This window comes from Tenrec ecaudatus, chromosome 1, assembly GCF_050624435.1.
Source record: "Tenrec ecaudatus isolate mTenEca1 chromosome 1, mTenEca1.hap1, whole genome shotgun sequence".
Lineage (NCBI taxonomy): Eukaryota > Metazoa > Chordata > Mammalia > Afrosoricida > Tenrecidae > Tenrec > Tenrec ecaudatus.
The window spans coordinates 86,740,851-86,762,940 of NC_134530.1; positions in this window are offsets into that span (position 1 = coordinate 86,740,851).

The window sequence follows — 22,090 nt, forward strand, 5'->3', positions numbered from 1 at the left end:
GCCAGCTAGTGGTATACCTAAGGGAGCCTGCCGATGCCGCCCTTCCTTCTTCCCCTTCCTCTCACACCATGCTTCCTGGAAGGGCATTCATATGGGCCGGCCCTCAAAATACAAAATATTTATTTTATATGATTATTATAATATGGTAATGGATAGGGGAGCTAAGATTTCAGTTTTATCTGTTTAACCATCGCCCTACTGTCCCTCCCTTTTACTACCCAACATCCCTCCAAACCATTAGAAGTACTGGCATTTCCTAAAAAGATGAGATGTTTCAAATGACTCCAACTGTATGATCAGCAAAGGTGCCTTTGACATGGCCTTGTCTTTGTCTTGTGTCTGCTAAAACTTGATGTTGTAAATAAGAACCAATCAGACATTTCTTGCAAGTCCCTAGATTCTCTGCATTTGAACTCTGGAAGTTTCTTTGCAGTGCAGTGCTTTGGTGACCATTGATGAGGCACTGCCCAGTCCTGGGTGGATTTGCTCCTTCAGTAAACTCCTTGCTTTAGTTTTAAACGGAATCTTGTTTGTTCCTTGCAAATTGGTGAGAAAGAGGCCTTGGCATTTTCACCAAGGATACGGTACCATATCTAGCCATGGTCCAGACTTGATCTTGTGCCCCCAGGTACTTATGTCTTCCAAAGCTCCAAGAACATTTAGAAAGAATATGAATTGAGTCCTTCAAAGATGCTCAGTTGCTGTTTTGGTGGAGTTGTTTTGGGGAGAGTTAGACGAAAACACCGCCTTGATGTAGGGTATGTTGCCAGACAATAGGTTTACATCTTGATAGTTTTTTCTTAGTAAAAGTTCCTGTTATTTTATAGCAATACTCACTCTCACAATCAGGCTGTTCTTCCTAGTCTGTCTTCCTCTGATCTGAAAGTCCCGCTAACCTATTCAGCATTTTAGCAACACCCAAATCAACACTGGACCACGGGCAGTGGTCCTGCACAAGATGTACTGGCCAAAATTAAATCTGGTTTTCTTACATGGAAGACAAGAATCTTACCATGGAGTCACCAATGCCCCCTTTCCCCACTTCTTACCTTTCACGATTTTGACCATTTTAGGCCCCATTCTAACTCTCCTGTCCTGACTTTATCTTCTTCGCAGTGACTTTCCCAGAACATCACATGGCTGCCCTCCTACCTCTGTCTGTCTGTTACTTCGGTTTTCAGTTCTGCACTTTGCTCTTTTCCTTCCATCTCCACACTAGCTTATTAACAACCCTGGAATGCTCGTAAAAAGTGCCAGAATCATGCAAGGTATTTATCTGAAGGTCTTAGGGACCTCTCTGCATTGACTCCTTTCACAATGAGCATAATGAGGCTCATGGGACTGACTCGTTGTTACGGGGTAAAAGCTGTACTCAGAGACCAAAGACAGCATGGAAACCTTTCATAGCAACTGGAGAGGCTGGAGAAATAACATTTCACAAACCACCTGGAAGCAGACCAATAGGACTGAATGAATTATTAAATCTTAGGTTGTATCCAGTCTTGCTCTAGGAAAAGAACAGCAGACAGGTGAAGGTAAACGCACATGCAGTATTAGAATCAAGTTTGTAACAACTGTTAAGAAGCGAACTACTTTTCAGCTTAGCACAATGTTTTAAGCCAAAAGAGGGCTGGAGAAGGTTTGCTTTCAATGGGGGTGGGGATGGGAGGAGATTGTTCAGGAGTTTGTTCTGCTTTGAAGTGCATTCTGGCCATGGATGTAGCTAAGGTGGGGCAATCATAGAATGTGTGAAACAACTACTTTAGGTGCCGTACACTATGCTAAAAGCTTTACATTCTCACAATGCCCTTTGAAAAGGGACTTAAACAATTTCATTTTGTAGATAAATATTTCCCCAAGTTTATAGGAAAGCAAGGGGCCCAGTAGGATTTGAACGTATGGCTGTGCTCCAGCGGTAGACTGTTTTCTGCGCATGCAGGATACCTAAGTTCTGTTTCCACAAGGGCATCACATGAGCCTCCCCTCCCATCCATGAGAGGCAAGTCACTGTGGTGCTGAGCAAGGTTTAGCAAAACACGCAGACTAAGGCTGGACATCTACCGCCGGAATCAGTCAAGGAAAACCATATGGACCACAGTGGTGTGCTCTTTGGTCCATCATGGAGATGACACGACTGGACCTCTTATACGTGGGATGCCATCAGTTGCAGGGTGACTGGATGGTATCTAACAAGATATTAGAAGGTCATCACACCTTTGTGCTGAGTTCATCTCTGGAATCCTGCCCTCAGGGCTCGAGTAAAGGGCAGATTGTAAGTGGCTTTGCCATTTAAGGGGAGAAGGAGAAGCAGATGATTCTATTTCTTCGGAGAGAGGATGTAGGAGGAATATCTGTAGAGAAAGCTTCTTGGGAGCTCCTGCCACCTGCTATCATTTATTTAACTTTCCCTGAGAGCTGGCTCGCAGGTTCCATGCCAGACTGACCATGGAAGATACTGGCTGGAGAACACTCTCTCTGGCCAGGAGACGAGGAGTCTCACACGGGCTACGGTGTGAAATGGATGCTCGGAGGAGCAGGGAGCAGTGGCCAATATCGACAATCAGCAGGAGGAAAAGTAAGGTCAAACTACACACATTATGTGTCAACTCGGAACCAGCATTTTGTGCCAAGCATTTTAGAACTGTTTTTACTTTTAATTCCTTCCAACAGTCCCATTAACTAGGCACTCTTTTCTATATTTTCACAAATGAAGAAACCAGGCCCCGCCCCACAAACAAACAGACAAACCAACTAACGGAAACAAACCCTTTGCTGTAGCGTCCATTCTTGTTGAGGGAGCCTGCAGGCCACAACTTCCGAGAGCCATGATCTTTATGGAAGCTGACCGCCACATCTTTCTTCTGGGTTCAGTTCTTTCAGTTAGAAACCAAGCATGCAACCACTTTGAGATCACAACTGTTTCAGTAAACTGCTTGCTATTATGCAGTAGACTTGGGCTATTGAAATCAATGTTCTATGATTCCAATTTCTTTCTACCAAACTCTAGCTCTGAGTGCTCCCCTTTAACACTTTCAAGCATGTCTGTCAGCGCTTATGTCCTTATTTATGCAATATTTCCTGTACATTACATTCTTTCCTCCTAAAACTTTACTGCCACGAATGTGTTTCGAAAAAGAATCTACCTAACGCCATTCTAAATGGAAGCAATTTAACTTGCCATAAATCGATGCCAATAGCAAAATATAAATAAAAGGAAACAGAGTAGGGTTATTCCGGTCTTGCTGTAGTCCCGGGTCTAGAAGGCTCTGTGCCTGAGGCATAGTTTCCCTGCTAAAAAACGAAGATTAGCAAGTGTTAAGAGAGGTGCTAAGACTATCTGGCCCCTAAATGATGTGTTTCTTCTCGGTTTAAGTATAGAGATGGAAAGATAATTGGAATGCTTCTGATGTGATTCAAGGCTATTCCGTGCCCTTTCTTTTTTTTTAATCAACATTTTATATGCTTTATTGAAAGTTGACAAGTGCAACAGTTAAATACAGTGACACCTTACACGTGTTTGGAGAACATGCACAGAAACATATGCATATAACTACTGTACAGGGAACATGCAGGAAACCCCTACTGGGAATTCACTTCTGTAGCTAGAACAGATCAGTTTTTCAAAGTATTCAACCAGCCCAATCAAAAGACTTCAGTGAACAGGGATTTCCTTCATGCCCTTTCTGTAGCCCGTGTCAAACCATCTCCGGGACCTTCGATGCTCCATGTTCACACTGCAGTTGAGGCATCTCATTAGAGCAGTGACAGTCCTCGCTTCTGTTGTGAAAGCACGCAAGTTCTCTTTCGCACTGTCCTCTCAGGAAGATAACGGAACACAGTAGAAAGAAACAGGAGAAATACATCTGGATGTTTGCAGTACGTCCCACATAGTCTTCTCACCACACATTTTTTTATCCAGCATGTCATAAAGACCATGGTAATTGCTACCAAAAACACACGTGCAGTCAGTGTTCTGACTGCTGTTGTGTGTGATGCACAACTCCCAGTTTGTCACCCAAACCCCATCATGTTCCATGGCCATCATTACACTTTGGCCAAAGTGAGCCAAGTTGCACTGTCACTTCTCTTAAATGTCCTCCAAAGGACCGTACTCCATGCTGCTGCTAAACCACCCCTATGCTTAAACACCCCCTGCTGTTGCTACCGTGTATCTAACTGCACAGGGTAGGAGGGCAGGAAGAGATGAGTCAGATAAAAGGGGTCAGAAAGTGTCCTACGTGAAGGTCTGTGAAATACAATCCTGCCTATGACACTATGAAAGCTCAGACAAACCTCTGTTGGGAGTGTTTCCGTTGAGTGTTGGGGAATTTGATAGATGAAGGGAGGGAACGTTGAGTAACTGGAGTCAGCGAAGGAACATAACATGGATTGAGATAAAAAATGAAAAACAAAATGTTAGATAGGGGAAGCATAGATGGGGAAGCAACACAGGAGTATTTCTTAGTGTTAGGAGCTCTGAGAAAGTTTTAAAGTAAGAGGAGGGAAAAAAGCAGCAAAGACAAGCATTTAAGATCCACACTTAAAGAGAGCAGAATCAAGAACAAATTGGAAGGACTTGGCCTTGGCTACTAGGAGGGCCACGGAGAGGCTCCCAGTGAAGTGCTGATGTCACACAGATGGGCTGGAACTAGCAGAATGAATTTGTGCCACCTGTTTACCACCAAGTAGGTGGTGAGTCAGGATCTCTCTGGACTTTTTGCATCCAATAGACATTATTTGGAAAGTCAGAGAGCCAATACTTATTTGAAATCCTAGGATATTTAAGATGGAAGTAACTTTACAGTCAAGAACTCTACTTTATGCTTGAAACCATTTGACACAAAGCTTATCTGCTCTCTTAGTTTTAGGGAAAAGAAAGAAAAAAAATTCCAATTTCAGAGAACCTCCAATATAAAAAAGTCCTCTTCAGAATAAATAGAAAGAATATTCACCTCCTGCTCTGGCATAAAGGGCCAAACTTGCTCTTAAGATTTCCCTGGGACTTAATTAAATTCTCTTCAAATATCTGTAGAGTCGGAGACTATCTATTTTTTTCTTTTCCAAACCATATTACTAGCTCTTTCAACCATTTCCCATATAACATGATGTCAATCATTTCACTACGACAGGGTCTTCTTGTTACTTTTACTTTGGATTACTAACATATACTTACATTGTGATATCCAATTAAAAAAAAAATCATCCCAGATATGGACTGATCATAAAAGCAGTGAAGAATTAATTCTAGGCACACATTTCAGTAACTTCAGCCAAGTCACTGATTCAGATTGAGTACTTACTAAGTGTGAGCAATGTGCTAAAGATTTTAAATGCATTATTTTATTTAATATTTACAATAGCCCTCTAAAGCAGGAATTATTAATAGCCCATTTACCAGACTAAGAATTGGAAATGAGGAGGGGGCACATAGTTGCCCCAAGTTCATTAAAGCATAATGATTTACTTGAGATTGGAACCCAGGATTGCATGGCCATTATATTATGGCGTTCTCATGTGTGTTGATGTCTTTTTATTCATTTTCCTCTCCGTATACTGTATTTGTAAAGGTAAATTTTTTAAATCAGGTGATAAGAATAGACCCTAACATGTAGAGGTTATTTTTCCATGAGACTCTACCCCTGTTTCTATAAGTACTACTATTCACAGTTTGCAGACGGTAAACGAGATTCAAATGAACAACCCATTTTCAAATGCCTACTAAGTACCCCTCACAGCACACTGCCAACGGTGTGACAAAATGCAGCACAGGGATTTTTGCAAATATGGATTTCAACATGACTGGGACAAGCGCACTGCTTCCTCATGCAGCAACATTGTTCAGACACAAATTTAAGAATGACGCTTGCCTTCTCTGGCACATACGCTGCTCAGAAATGCTAGGGTGTCTTCTTTGAAAAGGCCATAGAGCGAAATTGGGGCTTCGGTGAAGAAAATACAGTAATGTATATGTCAAAAAGCAGATTCGTCCCACAAATCTTTTTTTTTTAACTCACATTGTCCCCAGCAAATGTGGCATTCTTTTAAATATGCACTAAAAGTGTAAATCAGAACAAAGACCGTATTTCACGCCAAGAGGCTTGTATATCCATCAGGTATTTATGGTGCTGCCGTTAGCCAACTCTTCCATCTGGGATGCCTTTAGTCATCTTTCATCTGGGACACCTATTAAAGGAACTCCGGAGTCATCCATTACAGAAGGGCTCATCTTTTAGAACTCTGTTGGCAGGAAGAAGAAATCCAAGGGTTTCCCATAAAGCCTGTGCTTCCCATTGCGTTTAAAGCAGCGGTTTGATATGATAATGTCTTTGGGGGAAATTGGCCCTGCCTTTCAAGGATAATAGAGGACAATTATTTTATTCTGTTGTGCTGTCTAATGAGGAACCATCTATTAAAAGCACAAGGACTCCTGTAATCTGCAAATTATGGAGGGAAGCGATTGCTGATTTTCTCTTCCCCTTAGCATAAACAAAAGCCTCTTCCAATAAAACGGAGCTTTTAATCCTTTCGAAATTGGGTCGTGAATACCTGCCACCACCTAGAATTAGTTTAAAAACAAAACAAAAACAGAGAGGAAAGTTTAATGGATTCTTCTATGAAATACGATCGAATATTCCTGGAACCAAGTCCTTTCATATACACCTTCCAGTTTAACTGCTCAAATGAAGGGGAAATCTAAAATCTGAGCGTGAATTTTTGTTAAGTAAACATTTTGAAAGAGTTGAAGGCATCACCGGGGAAAACACAACAGCTCTAATCATCACTTTGAACCCTGCAAGGCTAGCCTTTTAATCCCTCTGCCGAATAGCTCATTATTAAAATACTGTAATTTGTCGGGAATTTTAGTCCAAACAAAACAAAACAAAAAAACAACCCAGGAACAAATATGCTGCTAAAATGTCACAGAATGTTTCAGAAAGAAATAAAACAACTAGAATTTTCATCTTTTCCCATCCATAGGCACAAGGGCCGTAAGGTATTGAAATTTGTCCTGAGGTGATTGCTCATGGTTGAGAAATGGTTCTAAACACATGAAGCCAAACACAAAAGCCAAACACATTTATTTTTAAATCATTTTACTGGGGGCTCATACAACACTTATCACAATCCATCCATCTATTGTGTCAAGCACATTTGTACACATGTTGCCATCATCATTCTCAAAATATTTTCTTTCGACTTGAGCCCTTGGTATCAGCTCCTCATTTTCCTCCTTCCCTCCCTGCACCCCCTCCCTCACGAACCCTTGATCATTTATAAATTATTATTATTTTGTCGTGTTTTACACTGTCCGATGTCATCATATGGTTACTCTCATCCTCGGTGTAGATGGAAAAGACACAGGCCTGCAAGTGTCTCCTATCCATTAGGCATTCAGGACAGAAAAGGGTTGGATAAATGCACGAGGGTGAGTAAGCTTCAGGGTTTTATACTTTATTAATTGGACACAGCTATTTAAACTCGAAGACTCCAAATGGCTTTGGCATGTGGTCAGAACCGTAAAATAAATGGACTCAAGAACTGAGAAAGAATACTCAGCTACAGCCCTTCCTGCGTCTCCGATGAATCCTAAGCCATATCTGGTACCAGGATTTCGAGCTCAAATCTCAGATGAATACTCATTTAGCCTCTAAATGCTACCACTGTAAACGAGACTGCTCTCCTTCTCCTTTTACTTCTGCCCTCTTCCAGAGACGGGGTCATGAATTAATAACTACTTTTCCTTTAAATAGGCCAACAGGTCTGTCCTAACAATTTGACCAGCAAAACAAAACTTCGTTTGATTTCTCTTTTCCTTTGGTGTGACTGTTTACTTTCTTAAGGGATTTTTGAGAATTCTGGTAGGAAAGTTACTTTGGGCACTAAACAAGAGGGGATCTGCCTCAGGGAGGACAGGTGTCAGGAGCTCAGGTTGCTTTCTGTCTACAGTCTTTCTAGTCAGGCTGTTCTATGGCTTGATAATGAGCAGGAAGTCCAGCAACAAAATAAACACCAGCTTCTCATCAGCATAACCACCATCATCATCCTTCAATTTGCTCAGCAAATATACAATACTCTTTCACACATAACTTATGAGTGGTAGGCCCACGGGGACCTCCTGGAGCAATACTGTGGTGAAGAGAGTTTACGGTTCGAAGCCATGCTGTTCAGAGTTTAAAGAGAGAAGCTGACTGACTCCAACTACTTCAAAAACTTTATGACCACTCAGTCCAGTGCAGGAGTTCTCTACCAGAGGCACTGACAAAGCACATTAACCATCATGCATTAGGCACTGAAAGATCCTGGTAGTACAGTGGGTTGAGCGTTGGGTCGCTAACTGCAAGGTCAGCTGTGTAAACCCACTAGTTGCTCTTCAGGAAAAATATGAGGCTGTCTGCTCCCGAAAAGATTTTTAAACTATAGGAAACCCTATAGAGCAGTTCTATTTTATCCTGTAAGCTTGGTGAGTTTCAGTGGACTCAACAGAGTGGACTTGGTTTTATGAGCCACCTACTCTGAACTACATAGGGCTGTCCGTATTTTACAGACGGAGGATCTGAAACGTAGAGGACTTAAGTGGCACGCTCAAGGTGTGTAATGTGATCTGTAAGGCTGAGAACTGCATCGATATATCCAGAACGTCCTGGAAGTTTCTGCCAAAGGCTGTGCCAATTCCGGTAGACAATTACGCACCCCCTCAGTTCCATGAACGCATGTGGTGTTGGTGTCTCTCTGAAGCTCTCATCCACCCATCTCCTCTCCAGATCTTGCTTTGATGCCCAACTCCTCCTTTCCTTCAAATAAAACCTCATCTAAACTCATACATCCTACTTCTGCGCATGTGTGTTTGCGCACCCCGAGGAAGCATGGAAATAGAGACGTGTGTTAACAATTTCAAACCTACTTCCATATTATTTAATTTAAGGTAAAATTTAACGTGACTTAATTTTATTAAGTATTATTTGATTTAAGGTAAAAATTAAAGTTACTTAATTTTATTAAGTATTATTTAATTTAAGGTAAAATTAAAGTTACAAGCATGAGCTTGGAGGTCTATCAGAACTGGACTCAAATAATAGCCCTACTTTTTAATTTAGGTGCTTTGCCCGAGGCACCGTTCTTAATCTCCCTCGGCTTTAATTTTGTTCACTCATTCATAAAATGGGTAGGGATGCATTCCTCGCAGACTCACTTTTAGGGTTATGTGAGCTAATGCATAAAAGCACTGCATGTGGAGAGGCTAGTGAGTATTTAATCAGTGAAAGTTATCATTGAGTACGGATCTTTGATATTAAATGATCCCCATGTTTACTCTGGAGTTGAGAAAGGAAGCTAACAGCCTGGTGAAAGAGTGAGACTGGGCTGTCAGAGAAAACTGCCCCACCTTTCCCTGCAATGCTGTGGTCCCTGATGATCTCTTGGTACAAATATTCCTTGCACTGCAATTTTTCATGTCTTTCAAAGTCCAATCAATATCATTGATTTAATGATTAATTTATTGTGTTTCCCAGTAAAAGCCCAGCATTGACTTCTTAAAATGGAATCTTATTGTATTTTAGACAAATAAAGCTAATTGGTAGCGATAGTCAGTTAGCAGGCAAGAAACAACCCACAAATTCTAAACACACACACATACACACACTAAAGCAAGACAGAGCCACAACCAGAAAAAAACTGGTTCTATGAAAACTAGAGAAAATGGAGAGGGGAGTTGTTTGAGTTTTCTGAATAACTGAGCCACTTAGGTCAGCGACGGGGCTTTGCATATGGATGATATTTATGGTCTTTCCATTTTGTCTTCTTCATAAGGAAAAAAAGGAAATAAAAATTTTCCTGCTTCTTTGATCAGGAGTAGTGTGATCCTTAAAGTTTGTTTCCTTTTATCTCATATCTCACAACCAGTGAAACGCCCATTTTTCACTGACCCATTGATAAATCTGTATCCCATTCGTGTGCCGGTATAGCAATTTTAATTATGAATTTTCTATTATTTCATGCATGACCCAAGGTTTGGTTTCAGCCTCATTTCCCTTTGCTTTATCTTGCCCACTGAATTATAGACAAATTACCAACTGGAAATCCCTTTCAAGTTACCTAAAAGTATGTTTGGAACAAGATAGGAAAGATGTAAACTAACAAATAATGCAGAAATAATAAAATTAGAGAAACTATTGACTTCCCTGATTTCCCACATCTGCAGAACCAGAGCTAGATACCTTCTCTGTAGTTGGCTGCTTTCAACGGCCATTGTTCCCTGGGGAGAGTAGATTGGACTCCACCAGCAGCTGTTTCAACATGACCACTGGTCTTTCTGTAAGCGACTATCCTCTTCACGCCCTTTGTTGACGAAGCCTGTGAGGACCTGATGTCCTCCAACATGAGGCAGTGGGGACCTTGGGGCAGCTGTCGCGTGGCCACACGGTGTCAGTCTTGCTGCACTGTTGGGAGGACTCTGGTCCTTGTCTTTGGCAGCAGGAAATGTCCTGTGTTTCCTTCGCACAACCCTCAGGTGAAGAAGAGCAAAATTGCACTCATTCAATTTTTTCCTTCTCTGTTCCAAGGAGAAGAGATAAGAACTGTATTGGGTAGATACACCCCAAGCTGCTTTGAGTTCACGTTTCAGACAAGGGAAGGATGAGAGATTTCTAAAAACTTTCTTCAGAGGATGCAAACCCGGTGGCACTCTCTTCTGAACACCGCATTGAGCATCAGCCGAGACGGCCAAGAGTCCTTGCTGAATCAGTGGCTTGACAGCAACACAGATTTGATTTGCATCCACGAAGCTGCTTCTTCCCCCCAACCTTACAGGCTATGCTATGTGACCTCAAGAAATGTTTAAAGTTTATGTTTTCTCAGAGTTGTCATCTGAAAGTAAGAATTAGAATACCCCTTTCAGTGTGCGGTTTGAGAATTGAATTGTATTGCGTATGTGAGATGCAGCTGCTTGAAATCCAGAAACGCAAGACTCATTGCTGTCCAGTTGATTCAGACTCATGGGGAGTCCTATGATACAGAGAACAACTGTCTGATAGGATTTTCTTGGCTGCAGGTTTTTGGAAGCCAACCGCTAGACCTTTCTTTTGCAAGACTACTGGGTGGGTTCAACCTTCCAAACAAGTATCCTGCACACCATGGCGCGGTACTTAGAAAAGCAAACTGAAGAATGTAAAGTTCAAGGACAGTCTAAGGACCCAATGGATGAGAGGTATTATCAAGAACATGTCTGCAAACTTAAAATAAATTGGCATTTACCCCAGTATCTGCAGATACAAGCAGAGAATGAGTGCAGGTGTGCATGTGTGTATGTAAGAGAGAGAGAAATGAGCTAGCAACTACATGTGAGAGAATGAAACCTTCAAGCAACACGTACATGCAGTACAGTGTTTCCAGTACACCACTAGGATAGTGGCTCAACCCCTGTCCCATATCTCTTCCTTTGCCCGACAACCCTCTGACTTTCTCCTAATGAAAGTGAGCACTTCTGAGATGCCAACTCACAGAAGAGAACACAACACAGAACAAGGAGCAGTCTGTCTACAAGACCAGAACTCAGCACCGCTGTGCTCTAGCATCATTTCTGCTAGCTCTTAAATCTCATCTTTGCTCGAGACAACCTACTGTTTAGAACAAAAGCTTTGGAGTCGAGTGTGGGAAAGAATTCCAGCCCCTGGATTTACTAGTTGTGTACATCACGAGGAATCATTTCTAATTTGAGAGTGCTTCTCTATATAATATACAAAATAGGGATGGTGATAATTACTAGTGGTAGTTTCCTTAAAAAAACTGAGGATGAATAAGATAGCAAAAGATGACAGCATGTAACACAAAGCCAGGTATGAATCTTCGATTAGACAAATGTTGTCAGGACTTTGTAGTCTGATGTCTTCCCTCCTGGGTATGTAGGACCCTTAGACCCTTCTTGCTGTAGAGATGGATGGATAAAGAAACAAATCCTGTTGACACCCATTAAATTGTGTGTTCTTGTTATAAAGGTGGATGGAGATGTCCATGGGGCATTCAGATATAGGGCTAGAAGACCTCTATTTCACTGAAGCAAGTAGCATTCTGCCTAGACTTTCCTTACCTCTTAGCCTTTCCTGTGCTCCCTCAAACTAGTACATGCGAACTGATAGGTCTTGTCTTCTTTCACAGAGCTCTAAGATATAGTGTTTCCAGATAGCTCATCTACTCGATCAGCACATTGCTGTTCATGCCCGTAAAAGCCAATTCTGCCTGTACCTACGGACATCTATTTAATGAACTATGGCGTATTGCCTCACTCAATGAAAGGGTTTAAGATTCTGCATTCTCTACATTTGTCTGGACTAAAGTACTGTCAGACACGTTTTAGAATTGAGTTTGGCAAGACTTCATCTCACGTTGGACATGTTCTCAAGAGGGGCCGGTCTCTGAAAAAGAGCATCATGCTAAGTAGAGGTGCGGCAAAAAGGAGAGAGCCCTTGGTGCAGTAGATTCATATATGCAAATGATTGTGAGGCTGGCACATGACCAGGTGCGGTTTTTATCTGTTGTAAAGAAGAATTATTATGAGTTGGAACTAAGTGGATGGCATCTAAGAACAACATTCTCTAGGTAGACCTCAAAAACCAAACTCACTGAAATTGCATTGATTACGACTCATAGTGAGTCGATTCCATATCCAATTTAACAGCACCCACCTTACGTGAACATACATTAAAGATTAGTATTCCATGGTAGAAATAGAATCGGGACCTAGTCTCAAAACCAAATCAGATTAACTGCCATTGGAGTTGATTCCAGTGGACAACCATCTTATAAGACAGGGTAGAACTGCCTCTGTGGATTTTTGAAACTGTAAATATTTACAGGAAAAGAAAGCCTCATCTTTGTCTTTCATAAGGACTGGCGGTTTTGAACTGCTGACTTTGTTTTTAACAGCCCAATGCATAACCCACCACACCACCAGGGTTCTTGTTAGGTAACTCTAGGACATGATAATATAGCATACTAGACAGGTGCTGATACATTACGGCAGTATCTTTTCTTCAGAGGTAGAAACTGAGACACAGAGAATTTAAGTGTTTTTTCCTCTTCATTTCTGTGAATCTCAGAGCCATCCCATCTGGTTGACTCTTTGCTCATAGGGCTCTGGTTTATTTTCCCAGATGGTAGTTCAAATACTTAAGAAACCATGGATTAAAGCCCAGCTCTTCTCACATATCAGCTATTTTTAGATTTAAAAGGAAACTCTTCAATGACCTTAAACTCATAGAACTCTTAATTAATGTGGATCTATGTGTCACAGTCTTATACATGTCATAGGTTAAAAAAATCCTAGCCTACAAATATAGTGATAGATTAATGAAATATTATTTCCTTAAATGCAAGCATTGGTTGAATTAAAGCTATACTATCTATCCTATATTTTTGTCACGCCTTGTCCAATATTTCCCCTTTTGGTTACAGAACACAAGTAAGTCTTGGGTGTTCAAGGGAAAAAAAAACCTTTGAATATATCATCTTTCCTAAACCAGGAACTACATTAAAACAACCAAATGGAATGATCTAATTCTAAAGAACTCTGTCCAAAGTTTCCTCCAAGTTAACGCTACATTTCCAACTCATATCAAACCATTAAACTTAAAAACAATATTCCCATTGTGATTTAAGTGAAAGTTTTCCGAGATCAGAAGTTTCACTGTTAACAATTCATATACATTTCGTTTTAACTTATCCATGCAATCCCCTCAATGTAACGCCACTTTCCCCTCTTGTTTCCTATTTCTATCGCTCCTTCTTCCGTAACTCGCTGTCATTGGGTAATTGCTCATAATTGGTTAATTGATTATTCTAATCTGGGGATGCGTTTAGTTCCATACCTGAAGGAACACTAAGTGCCACTAAAGGACATGGTCTAAGGGACCCCGCCTGCCTCTGTGTGAAAAATAAGCAGTCTTATTTATGATTTTTAGTTCTATTTCACATTTCTCTCCACTTCGTAACTTCTAATGTGATCCTTCTCTGAGCAGTGGTGGTGATTGGAGGGTGCCATTTTGTTCTTCTGGTCTCAGGGTTGTGAAGAATGGTGTTTGTGTGACCCATTGGACTCATTGTCTCCGTGTGTCACCAGTCCAGACCGGGAGAGATCAAGACGTACCATTGGAAGTGTTGTTCACAAGCTTTTAAGGCCCTCATCACTGCTCACCAGGGTAGGATTTCGAACACTGTTTTTGAAGACTTTGGTGTGTCAATTGACCTTGGTGTCCCCTAGACTTATAGTCCTGAGCCAGCATTTAATTTCCTCAGGGATTTTGAATATATCTGAGAAATGTCCAGTACATCCCCATGTTTGTTCCACCACAAGAGATCTGGCATTTTAGTGGGTTGTTCATTGCGCTGCTAAACCCAAGTTTGAACTCAATAGCTGGTCCTTAAAAAAATAAAAAGAGCTTCTCCGCTCCCCCAAAGTTTCACAGCCTCAGAAACCCCAGCAGAGCAGTTTCCCTTGGTTCCATATGATCACTTTGCTTCATATTATCACTATTAGCCAGAATGGGGCAGTCCGTGGCAAAGCGTTATGCTGCACCACATTGACGGTGTATTTGCAACCAATTTTGCAATGAGGAAGTGGAAGCTCAAAAAGGCAAAGGAATCTTCTCGGGGTCACATCGCTCATAAGTGTTAGAGCCTGTAGCCCAAATTTCTTACTCAAACCTCACCTTCCATCCATCATAACATCCTATTGATTTTAACCTATATATTTCCTGAATGTCGTTTTATCCTCTGCGTTTCTACCAATGCATTCTTGTCTTCAGTCCCGCCTTTTAGCTACGATTTCACAAGAGTCTTCTCAGTGGCTTCTCTCCTTGCAGCCTCCTATTCAATTCAGCTCACCTCCCTAGCTTTCCTCAGAAGAACCTAGGTTTGAGGCATGAGAGGTGGCTATATAGGACCTTGCGCCACCTGACTCAGAGGTCAATATGCCTTTCACTGTAAGTTGTTTATAATTTTCCACATATCTACAATGTACCTGTTCACTATTCCTGTCTTGGCACTTTGCTCCATCTCTTACGATCGAAATCAGGGATGAATGCAATTGTACTGTATATCCGTCCTCCGTGTGCCCGTAGCACACACACTCTTTATCCTAATTGTGTCTCCTTTAGTTTGAAAGCATCTTTTTATTTGTCTCTTCTTCCCATTAATTTGCAAGCACTTTAAGAACAAGTGTTATTAACTCATTCTTCTTTAGATATGCACCGACAAGCTCAATATTTATCTTCCAGTAAGTACACATTTATTACAACTCCAGTCTGAGTCGACATTGACTTGATGGCAGTGAGTTTGACTTTGGGTTTTAGTGGAGGCTCAAGGTCTCTCTGTTGCATTGAACGGAATTGAACAGAAGCCAGTTTTTTCTGACTTCAAAGCTCCAAACATATCCCATTATATTACACTGCCTCCCATTCCGGCCATAAAATTTCTATTATGATTTGGCCCAAATAACCGATGGACCTAATTTTGCTCCCATGGTAGTTGATAATGCTATATAGAATTATGGGAAGCAAATTTAGGATGAATATAGGCACCTAAACAGAAATTTGTATTGCAACAAAGATTGCATTAGCAATCTATATATAAATCCCTTGGTACAGCGTCAGAGACAATGAAAGCTCTTAGCAAACGTTAGCTATTATTTAAGCTGTACTGATTTCAGAGAATGGGGTCAGTCATTATCAACAATACTTTTGTTTTCATAATGCCTTGAGTTAAAGATTAGATTCCAGCATCTTTGTTGATGTAAACCAACCTGAAACTTAAGATTCTAGTACTCAGATAAAGTATATGTAAATCAGAAGTTTCTAGTAGAACTTTGATGTGAAAAGGCTTACTATATTTTTCATATCTAGTGTGCTCACATAAACAATTTGCACGTGAATACCACTAATAGTGTACTTTAGAGTGTAGTAGTATAATAGTGTATGCAAAGGGGAATGCATAATTTTGTAAAACATATTATGTGTGTGTTAGCTGTGTAAAAATATGGCATTTCTCTCAGTGTAGACTACCTAACTACACTGGACATAAGAGTCTGAAATGGTTATAACCTTATCGCTTGGACTGGATAATTCTACCTGAGAGCAAGTTAAATTCTCTTGCCACCTATGTCAAGTACCTTCTACCCACCAAAAAAACAGGAACCTAAAGTTTAAGCTTTGTTATATTTCTCAAAACTTTTTCATTAGTAATTATTTGAGACTAGATTTATAGGTTTTCCAGCTTGTGTTTTCTATGTCACTTTCCCTGCTATTGAAGACTTGACCCATACTCCTTTCTTCCCCCTTTCTTTCTTTCTGCATCTCCGTTATAACCTACTGTTCTAAGCCCTACAGGTTAGAATTAGTAAATAACCCCAGTTTTCTCTTTGGCTAATTCACAGCCTTGTGTTCTGAACATTTTGAATAGGTTTTACACTTCTCTTCCTGCTGGCAATCTTTTACAAATCTTTGACCTAAATCACACTCTTTCCATTCTTCAAGAGCTCTCTTAATCTCAATATGTACATCACTAACAAAATGCTTTGTAATCTAACCCGATCACCTCTAGATCTGCACCTTTCTTCCTTTACCTCTTTCTCTATGTCCAGTTTTCAGATACACATTGTATCTCTTCTCATGCTCCGTTCCTTGTCTCTGTATATCCCCTTTGTCAGGGATGTATTTCTCTTCTATTTGGGAATTCCTACTCATCGATGCTTGCGGAAGAAAGCAGGGCCACGTGCTTGAGTAGAGCTTGCAGCCTTGGAAACTGCGGCGCCTTCTAGTCTGTTCAGTACGCTCAGAACGAGCCGCATTCATTCTTTCATGTTTGTTGCTATTTGATTTTGTTTATTCATTCTTTACGAACGGAGAGAAAAACTCCTTCATTTGTGAAGGCTCCCTTGCTCCTCTGTCTATCGCTATTTCTCTGAGCTTCTACTGCATTCTTTCACCTCGCTGTTGCGTTGATCTCACAGGGTTTCTCACTTTTAAGGAGCACCAGTGGTTAATTTTACGTATCAGCTTGGTTAGGCTATGGTGCCCCATTGTTTGATCAAACACTGGTCTAAATTGTGTTATGAAATAATTACCTGTGATAAAATTATTTGGCCTTAAATGAAACAAGATTCTCCTATATCAAACAGTTGCTTAAAAAAAAATAGAGTTTCACTGGAGCGTGTTCTTCCACCATACTCCACACTCCATGAAAGACATGTCCCCAGATCTCCATCATTGTTAATTTTCCCTGTTCTCTGACCTGCTGGTTTGGGGACTCAAACTTCAGATCCCTTCAACCAATGCCACCCCCACCCCCACAAACCATCAACACATGAATGAACTGTTCCTCAAAATCTATCTATCTATCTATCTATCTATCTATCTATCTATCTATCTATCTATCTATCTATCTATCTATCTATCTAATCTATCTATCATCTATCATCTATTTATCTGTCTTCCTTTATCATCCACATATCTAGCTAATCTCACTGATTCTGTTTCTCTAGAGAACCCTGTTCTCGTAATGTAGGGGAGTAAAGGGATAAAAATAGCTACTTGGCATGTGGCTCTCTCAGTTCCTGTAGCTGAAGTATCATGTTTAAGCTGGGTATATCTTTGGCTAGAAGACCATCAGACTAAGGAGGCAAATGGGAGCAGGTGGGTACTGTCAGAGGATGACTGAGGAGAAACTAATTACTTGATTGATTCTGAGTTTAGTCTTAAAGTTCTCCTTTACAGTTTACTTCTAATTCATTTACACCACATGAGGTCTATTTCTGCTCCCCAAAGTATGTTGGCATTCAGACTAAAACACCAATGAGGAATAATTAGAGCATGTGCTTGTTTGGAATCTTTTGTGGTATAGTTTATCAGGAATCTTAAGTGACTGAGTGAGAATTCAGAAGCCTGGTTCTGTCATAACCTCACATTATTGCAACCAATACACGGAATAATGGTTACCGGGAATTATGTCTCTTTTTCCTTTGTTACATTGTGTGCTCACTTCGGGAGTTGTAGGCTATTTTTCCTCGATCTAGCCCTGCGTTGAACGCTGTAATTAGGATGGCAAGACATAAGCAATCCAATGCAGCAGGTAAGAGTGTGGGCTCTGAGCACAGTCACCATACCTTCAACTCTCACCTGTATCCATTAGTGGAGTATAGCCTTCGGCAAACTGATTGAGCCTTCTATGCTCTGGAGGACAATACTACACCTTTTCCTGTGTTGTTGGAATGACCCAGTGGTCTAATGGGCATAAAAAATTATACAAGCACTAAATAAATGTTAGTAACAAATATATTTTCCTACACAGCATATCTTGTTCAGTTTATAGTCGACACTTAATAAATGTTACAAATTAAGTGCTAAATTGGAAAACATTTCAAGGCACTGTGTAAATGGCTTCTGAGTCAGGAGGAGCAGTGTCAGCTAGTTCTTCTCTAGTTCTTCCACTTCCCTGTTTCATAAAATAAACACATCAGTTAATCTGTCTCAGAATGAGAAACATCTTTTATTATCGCAGAAATTTGATATTTACATCTGGCTGTTCTCTAGTCATGGCTCCTTATGAACTTGTTGACAAGGTCGACCAAAGACGGAAGTAGAGTGATGCCAAAGAAACGTCCTCAGTGACCTGGAGCTTTTAGAACGAATGGCTTCTACCTTCCAAATAGATATGCTTTACTTGCATATAGACCATCTTTGTATTTGTACATTCATCTTATTGAATTCACATGCAAAATAAGACTGTTACCTCTAGGGGAGAGGCATTTACCAGTTCAGATATTTGGGGTACTATTTTGAAAAGAGGCCAGTTGATTTAGTGATATAGCTGGATGGTGATAATTTTATTTGAAAAAGACCATTAAAAAAGAATCCTGCACAGAAGTTTTAGTTATCTCATGTGGCGGTTAATCTGGGATCTAGTTTGATGGGGGGGGGGGCTGAAATAGTTGATCATTTGAAGTACGTGAACGGGAGCAGGTGATGGTGGTTGGGTAGTAAAGTGTATTGAGTACTGCCTATTTAATGTCAAGGTTTTTCTTTATCTGTCATGCTAGCTACAACCCTATTAGGCATTATTAAACCCATTTAATAGATTAGGAGACTGTATAAGGTTTTACCTCAAGAGCGATAGCATCAGAATTTGAAAACAGGTTCAGAACCTTTCTGCTATTTCTTGCTGTTTTCCGAAGCAGCCCCCATGCCTGGCAGGTACACGTGGGAGTAAGCTTTTAACCTTCCTGGGTAATGCCAAGTGACTGATAAGAGATGGTACCAAGTTTGACAAGTGCCACTGACCCCACAGACAGCTGTAAGAAGAGGAACACATGCTTTAGATGCCTCCTCTGTAGCCCCTTTTGCTGAGTTGACAAGTTAATTACTAAGCTATCAGGAGATAACTTGGTAGCAGTAACACATGTAACTGTGTAATTATCAGGGGTTCCAGTAGTCGCTGTGTAATTATCAAGTAGTTTTCATGAAACAACATGTGTTTGCTTGTAAATATACAATTAAGCGGTGTCGCCACCGCTAACTATACAACAAAACCAGCATCTGGCACTTAAGGTACCAGCTGTGGGTCCCTACAATTAAACTTTTCTTTAAATAGAATTAACTTTCCAAAAGGCATCAAATGATAAAAAACCCAGAGAAGCACATCTTATATCGTTGTATGTTCTATTCCTTTTGCCTGAAATTACAGTTTCCTACTTTCAGATAAAACCTTTAACAATCACACCTATTCTTTGCTGTCAGGTGTAATGTCTTTAATTTTCTTGGCTTTGCAGATTCCTTTAAGCATGATGTAAAATATGCCTTCCAAAAATTCCTACACTTTTTGCACCGCATCTGAATTTTACCATATTTGGCCTTACTAGTAATTTGGGCTTTACATTTACATTGGGCTTCCAACCACAAGGTTGGCAGTTCAAAACCACCCGGAGCCACTCTGTGTGAGAGAAAGATGAGGCTTTCTATTTAGTAGAGTTAGTCTCAGAAAAACACAGCGGCAATTTTACCGTTTCATGGGCTTGCTATTAGTCAGAATGAACTCAGTGGCTGTGAGTTTTTCTAAAGAGGAATTTCGGGAGTATCCATCTTTTTATCAAGTGCTGTTGTTGGTGTCTTGGAGTGAAGTCTGACTCATGTAACAATGTAGAACCGCCTGCATATGGGCGACAGTCTCTCTGAGCACAGATTGCTAGGTCTCTCCTGCATCGTGACTGTGTGGGTTTGAACCGCCAACCTAGTGGTTCTCAGCTGCACGTCTGACAATTGTCCTGCTAAGGTTTCTTATCCATCAATTGTCTGTAAACATTTATTGAGCAGTAAGGAGTCAAGTCCTATGCTAGGCAACTATAATATAGTCCTAAAAAATTGATATGGCCTCTAACTTCACACATTCACAGGAGCAAAGAGGACATGTAAACAATTACAGGTGTGATGTGTCCTTTTAAAAAGTCAATGTTTCCGTCCATGCATATTAATTGCTTCATTAATATAAGAAAGTTAGGGGTGATGGTCAATAAGGAATGTCTTATTCCCTTACTTACTAAATAACTCCTGATTTAGCACATAACTTATGCTATTTGCTGCTTTGAATTTTAGAGATTGTTCAGTAAACAAGGCAGATCTTTTCCTGGTTTGTCCTCTAAAAGCATCCGGTGTCTACCTTGATGTTATGTATTTGTCCTTGCTGACATTATCAGCTAGAACGCTGACAGTATCCACAAGGTTGTGTTGTTCAGGGAAAAATGATAAAATACACGCAAGCCTGACCACAGGGTTTAGCTTTAATTTTGCTCATATGAAATTTTGCTTCAGAAGTGAAAACTTAGATTTGGTTTGTTTAAGCTATATTCTTAGAATTGTCTTAGTTGTTTTAAAGCTAGGAGGCAGATTTGGAAAATAACCAAAATACAAAAGATCAAACTAATTACATGGCTAAAAATGTATGTCCACATTAAAACCTAACCTCTCATGTTTATAGGAGATTTATTTATAATTTCCAAATATTTATGAGTAATCACTATGTCCAAAAATAATATATGAAAACAATGTTACCATGAGGGATCCAGTTCATACATGTCTGGACTATTCCAAAGAAAATATGTCTAAATATTTTTTGGAGACAGTGAATGGCTGCAGACAAGTTCGGTCAGCAGTACACTTGTCTAAGTCTCCTTACGTCACTCTCAAAAGACCGAGATAGACACACACAAGTTTAGTTCAGAAGGTTATGGTGACTGTTTTGTTTGTGTGTTTCACACAAGTCTCCTGAGAGACTTCCTCAAAGGACATAGGAGTTTATTATGGTTTTTTTAAATTGCATGGGTAAGGAACAGGCCATGAAAGCTGTACCAAGGAATTTTTCCCCCATCACAGTGATGTACTTGTTCAATCTTTGAGGGTAGTAAGGGCTATTCGAAGAATTTCTTTGGGAGACCTCACTTCATCCCACCAACAGGCCTGATCTCAAAACTTTAGGGCTCTTTTTGTTCCCCCACACTCAAAGAAGACATTAAAAGGGGATATGATTGGGTTCCTTGAGAATACTCAAACCATCTTTTTGACATGATGCACATGGAAGAACTCAGAATTTTTTGTGGGTCAAGGTTAGATAGCTGGGCATATAACCTTCACATGTATATACACCTAGATAAAGGATATACTGAAAAATTATCATCAACTTGATATTTTTGATATTTTGATATTTGTAATTACTTCTATGATTTTTAACCATAATTTTGACTTACCTTGTAAACCGTGGTAAGTTTATACAATGGCTTATGATTCAACAATACAATAAATTAGATATCAACCTACAAAAATATGTATTAGGCATCTTAGATACTTATAACTACGTGAAAAATGTATATATATATATTCTTTGACTCCAGATATATGAAACTCTTAAAAAGGTATGATGGTCTAGATCAGTGGTTCTCGACCTTCCTAATGCCCTGACCCTTTAATACAGTTCCTCATGTTGTGGTGACCTCCCAACCATAAAATTATTTTTGTTGCTATTCCATAACTGTAATTTTGGTACTGTTATGAATCAAGTG